Below are 6,137 nucleotides of genomic sequence, written 5' to 3' on the forward strand. Positions count from 1 at the left end.
TCCTTGCTGCGGTCAAATGGAGACTTTCTATATTGGTCTCAATATTCATACTAGAATGATGGTAGATGCTTCGGCAAATGGATCCCTTCTTTCTAAGTTTTATAACGATGCTTATAAGATTATTAAAAGAATTGCCAATAATGACTATCAGTGGCCAACCAACCGAGCAGCCTCAGAAAGACGAGCAGCAGGAGTACATGAAGCAGACACACTTGCTTCTTTGGCAGCCTAGGTATCCTCTATGTCTTCTATGCTCAAGAACATAATTGTTAATGGTTTCAATTGTAATTTGCCAGGTCAGTAGCTAAATCAGTTCAAGAATACTTCTTGTGAATACTGTGGAGATGGGCATTTCTTTGAAAATTGCCCATCGAATCAAGAGTCAAATTATTACATGGGAAATCAGAATTGGAATGGTTTGCAATCAAATTTTTACAACTCTTCATGGAAGAATCATCCAATTTCTCCATGGAGTGATCAATGGGCGGACCATAGCGACTCTGTTTTGCCATTTTAACCAAATTATCTATCGGAATATTCTTAACAAGTGTAACAACCCCCACCAACTAAATCTTCAAGTGATCTTGAGAATCTGCTTAAGGCAAACATAGTGAAGAATGATACCACTTTAAGAAATCTGGAGAATCAAATGGGCTAGCTAACTAATGAACTTTGAAATAAACCCAAAGGTATTTGGCCAAGTGACACAGAAAATCCAAAAATTTTGGGCAAAGAACATTGCCAAACAGTCTCTTTGGCAAGTGGAAAGACATTAGAGCCCAATGTGGTTGAGGTTTAAGATGAGCCTATTCTAACTCAAGACAAAGAGGAAGTTCAACAAAGTGTTGAAACTCCTGTATCACAGAAGTTAGATTCAGTGATCCTTGATGAGGTAAACTCTAAACCAGTTAGTTCTGATTATCTAACACCCTTGTCAAATGCAGAAAAATTTCCACAGAACAGTTGTCCGGTCAAAGCTAAGATTCCACCATTGCCAAATCCTCAACAATTCCAAAAGCAGCAACGAGATACTCAGTTGAAAGAAATTTTTGATAACAAGGTGACTTTTAATGACTTCGATGCTGCTAAATCCCCAAACGTAGTTGAAGACTGTTCTGCTATTTCCAAGATGGAATCGTTGGCTTCTACAGAGCTGTAGCTCAGTTCTATAGATGATCCGTTAAAATGTATTCTACTAGTGGATTTGCCAAGTGATGATGAAGACGAGGAATGTTTGGCTTTGTTAGAAGCTAAAACGAAGGGATTCACTCAGGGAGTTCCATTGGAATCATTAGAGTTATTATCTAAGGAGTACACACAACCAAAAGTGTTGATTGAAAAGCCAGCTAAATTGGAATAGAAGATTTTGTCTCTTCATTTGAAATATGATTATCTAGGTTTGTCTTCGAATTTGCCTATCATTATTTCAGTTGAGTTCACCAAAGATTAAGAAGAAGAGGCACTTCTGATTTTAGAAAGGCATAAGAAAGGTACTGGATGGATTATTTCACATATTCGAGTCACGGGTTGGAGGATTTGTAGGAATTACAGGAAATTAAACAAGGCCACCAGGAAAGGTCATTATGGGTTTTCTTTCCCTAATAAGATGTTGGATAGATTTGATGGGAAAGAATATGACTACTTCCTAGATGATTATGGTTGGTATGACAAATGGCCATTTGACATCACCATGGTCAATGACGATCCTAAATAAAATGAAGGGAGTTCTCATCACTTTCTCTATCGTTATTTTATATTTTTGATTTTTTCTCATTTAAATAAAATGGTAGACTTAGATAAAATTTTATTTAGTTCATTACATTAATTAAAACTCTGTCTAAGAGATTTGGTCTTAAGCGAGACCATCCGTGACCCCTCTAGTCTTTCCTGGGAGTTTAATTTAACGTAATTTTTCAAAAAAAATATTTTTTTAAGTAGCTCAAAGAATTTAAGCATTTGTTTTGTTAAATAAAGGGTCAACTTTTAACCCAAGCACTAATTTCTTTGAGTTTTTTTATATATTTTTTCAATATAAGAGCTTAGGATCCAAAAAGGAGCTGTCATTGAGCTCAAGACACTACTAAGAAGGGAAATTTTCAACCCTTTTCCACACAAACCTATAGCCCTTACCTTGCTCCACCACCACTCCCTAGTAGCCCAAAAGTGCATCTCACTTAACCCCTTAATGTTGCAGCCCTTAACTCCCTGAATTAACACCCCAAACACATTCATTCAAAGTCACCAAATACCGCACCTAAACTATTCTTAAAACTGCCACCCTCTTCAACTCTAAACCTTACCCTCAACTACTCACCTACCTGCCCAAAACTGAAACCACCCTTAACAAATTTCCTAAGCTTGATGCTGAGAGTCCCTTTATTTGGCACCATTCCACGAAGTGAACAGTTTGGTATAATGGCTATGCTACAACACATGTAGTTGCAGTAACAAGATTACTGGAGATACTCAATAATACGTGATGACTCAATCAGAGATGCTTTAAAATATATATTTCATAACCCGTTTATTTTTGTGCATGAATTTCCAGACTTTATACTTAAACCATGGACTCCAATGTCAAGGAAGGAAAAAGATGAGTCAGATTCTAAGGGATCCGCAAATAAATAAAAAGGGGGGGTGTTTACTTTATTTCATTTTCTTTCCTAAGTTATTTAATGTTTTAAGATTAGGTTCTATTATGATTTTTATCTTTTGCATAATAAAACGAGATGTGGAAATCATAAATAAAAATGAACAAGCTCCAAAGTACAAAGTGTGGCAATAGATATATACATGTCTAGGAATGGATTTAGAGAGAGCTTGGTACTTAAGCAGTCAAATTGACTCACCTCCTCTTTTCTAGACTCCTACCTAGTGTATAGTATCTATTCACTTTTAACAATGAGGGCATTGTTTGTCTTAAGTAGGGCGACCAAAAAAATGAAATTATTTCCACTCAGAATAAATTCTTCTTTCAGTTATGATTAGGTTATATTTTGTTCAATAATTTGAAATGATGTTAAGTATGCTAAACTGTTGTATAAATAAAGTTTGATTATTTCAATAATTATTATGTTAGCTTAATAAAGACATAAATGTATTTTTAATAAAGCATACAAGTTATACCATAAAATTTTAGTTCCTTAGGAAAGTTAGGCAAGCATGAAAGTTTAAGTCTTTAGAATTGACTTAGTAGTTTCTTGAGGAGAAATCCTAGGAAGCATGGAACATTGAAAATGATTTAGGCAACCATTGTTTGGACCATTTGAACCTTTCAAGCCAACCATTATGAAAGTTTTATCCTTTGAAACCTAACTAGAGACTATATGGCCTAATTTTATTTGAACCCTTGCAAATTTAGCCATCAATTCTCTCTTAACTATTGATAAGCTATAATTTATACATATTTTTACCCCATGCTTAACACATTTTATGGATGATTTTCCCTTATAATTAGTGAATTTGATGCTCCTAATGCCTTAATTTCATGTTTTATACTTAGGATAGCATAGGAAAGTGGAAAGAACGAGAAACGGGCCAAAAACGTAGAAAATAGGCCAAAGTATAGAATCAACACGGCCTGGACTTCCTCACACAGGTAGACCACATGGCCGTGTCAATTTGGAGAAATCAAAGAACGACTCATACGGGTAGAACACACGTCCGTGCCATTCTAACAGGCTCAAGCACGGCCTGAAGTAATCGCACACGAGCGTGTCCCTGCCGAGCCCAAGTTGAGTCCAATTCGAAAAAGGCTAATTTTGACGGCTTTTAGGCATTCTAAAGCCTATAATTATGCCCTAAAGGAGGAAGAAAGGGGGGATGGAGAAAAAGTGGTAGGGAACTGCTCAAGGGAAGTCGCTTGATCTATCTCAGAAGCCAAATTCACCATCAAGACTGAAGATCTCCCCTTAATTTCCCTTCAGGAGTTTTGGTTTTTCTTTATGTTTTGTATTCATTATTCTTCTGAGATGTTTTCCTTTTTAGTTATGAACTAAATCCCCTAAATACCTAAGGGGAATGAAACCTAAGACGAATCTTGTCATTATTTTCTGCATTGTATGATAAATATTTAACTTGTTATTAATTTTGTGTTCTTAATTCTTGTTTTAATATCCCAGGATACTGATTCAAGATAAGCTCTTATTCAGAGGAGGAATAGACCCCGTCTAAGAGCACATTTGTCATAATTAAGCGGAATTGATTGCGCGCCTAGAGATATGGTGATAAGATTTTTCCGGATTAGGATGAAACCTAATAAGGGGATCCATAGATTGAGTTAATACAACCCTAGGGTGTTAATTAGAGAAAAGTCTCAATTATTCAATCTAGGGATTAGACATTATTAGTCTTGAATAGGGATAATAACATAACTTAGGGATCTCTACGGAACAAGTTAAATAAATAAATCATCTGATTCAGAGTCAGAATAACAAGTGAAGTCTAGGTGGATTCTTCCTTAGGTGTTGTCTTAATTCAATCGTTTTTCCAAAAGTAATCCTCAATTTTATTTTCTGTGAATTCTTAGTTTAGATAATTAGTTAGTTAAAACGAAACCCCCTTATTCATAGGCTAGATAATAAAAAGACAGCCATTACTAGTACTTTTAGTTCATTTGGATTCGACAATCCAGTCTTGCTAAAACTATACTACTGTTTGATAGGTACACTTGCCTACATCGTGATAATAGTTAGTGAACGATTAATTATAAATATATAAAATTACCTATCACGAAAATTGCAATCAAGTTTTTGGCACCGTTACCGGGGAACTAAGATATTAGGAACACTCAATTTTTATTACTTTAGCCCTTTATTTTTCTTACAAGTTAATTCTATTTTATTTTTATTATTATTTATTAATTTATTTTTTCTTTATCTTGGCAGGTTTTTATAGTTTATGACTAGAAGAAACCCGTCAGGACCACTACTTTTTGACGAAGAAATCGATCGTACAGTTCGCAAAAACCAAAGAGAAATAAGGTAAAGCTTTAGATACACAGAGAATGAGAAAGAGGACGATATTCAAACCCCAACTGAGGAGATGGTTGAAAACCAAGACAATCAGCTACCTCCTGCGATACCCATTGAACTAGCAAATCAAAATCCTGCTCCTCGTACTATGTATGATTATGATAAACCTACTTTAACAGGAACTGAGTCAAGTATAGTTAGACCTACTATTGCTGCAAATAATTTTGAACTGAAACCTAACACAATTCAAATGATACAGCAATTTGTTTAGTTTGATGGTTTGCAGGATGAGGATCCAAACACTCATTTGGCAAATTTCTTGGAATTCTGCGATACATGTAAAATTAATGGCATTTCGAACGATGCCATTCGTCTTCGGTTATTCCATTTTTCATTGAGGAACAAAGCTAAACAGTGATGGAACTCGTTACCACGAGGGTCAATTACTACTTGGGAACAAATGACCAAAAAATTTCTATTAAAATATTTTCCACCGGCTAAAACAACCAAATTACATAATGATATCTCTTCGTTTGTGTAGATGGACTTAGAAACTCTTTATGATGCATGGGAGGGATACAAGGACCTACTACGAAGGTGTCCTCATCATGGATTACCTCTATGGTTGCAAGTTCAAACATTCTACAATGGTGTGAACCCTTCAATAAGGCAAATGATTGATGCAGCAGCCGGGGGAACCATCAACAACAAAACACCAAAACAGGCTTACGAATTTATTGAAGAGATGTCACTGAATAACTATCAGTGGCAAGTCATGAGGACTAAGCCAACTAAAACAGTAGGCGTTTATAATGTTGATTCAGTTACTATGCTATCAAACTAAGTAGAACTTCTAAATAAAAAGATTGATGGTTTACTTGGTTCTACTCAGGTACGTCCAGTAATGAGGTCCGAGACGAATGGAGGAGAAGCATGCACAGAGTATCAACCCTTCCACCCTAGCATCGAGGATGAACAAGTCCAATATATGGGTAACAATAACTCTAGATCCCAAAATAACCCATATAGTAACACTTATAATGCAGGTTGGAGAAACCATCCCAATTTCTCGTGGGGCGGTCAAGGAAATCAAAGACCACAACATCCTACGGGTTTTTAATAACCACCCTATCAATAGGAAAAGAATCCGAACCTTGAAGAGAT

The 6,137-nt window shown here is 35.7% G+C and overlaps 1 non-coding gene across 1 annotated transcript; it reads right to left on the reverse strand.

The window, feature by feature from the left end:
- Positions 1-5,482: 5,482 nt before the first annotated feature.
- Positions 5,483-5,588, reverse strand: LOC121207464 (small nucleolar RNA R71). The gene has a single exon (XR_005902553.1). It is a non-coding gene; the product is annotated as a small nucleolar RNA R71 (small nucleolar RNA).
- Between the last annotated feature and the right edge of the window lie 549 nt (positions 5,589-6,137).

The sequence above is a fragment of the Gossypium hirsutum genome, chromosome A09 (genome assembly GCF_007990345.1).
Source record: "Gossypium hirsutum isolate 1008001.06 chromosome A09, Gossypium_hirsutum_v2.1, whole genome shotgun sequence".
NCBI lineage: Eukaryota > Viridiplantae > Streptophyta > Magnoliopsida > Malvales > Malvaceae > Gossypium > Gossypium hirsutum.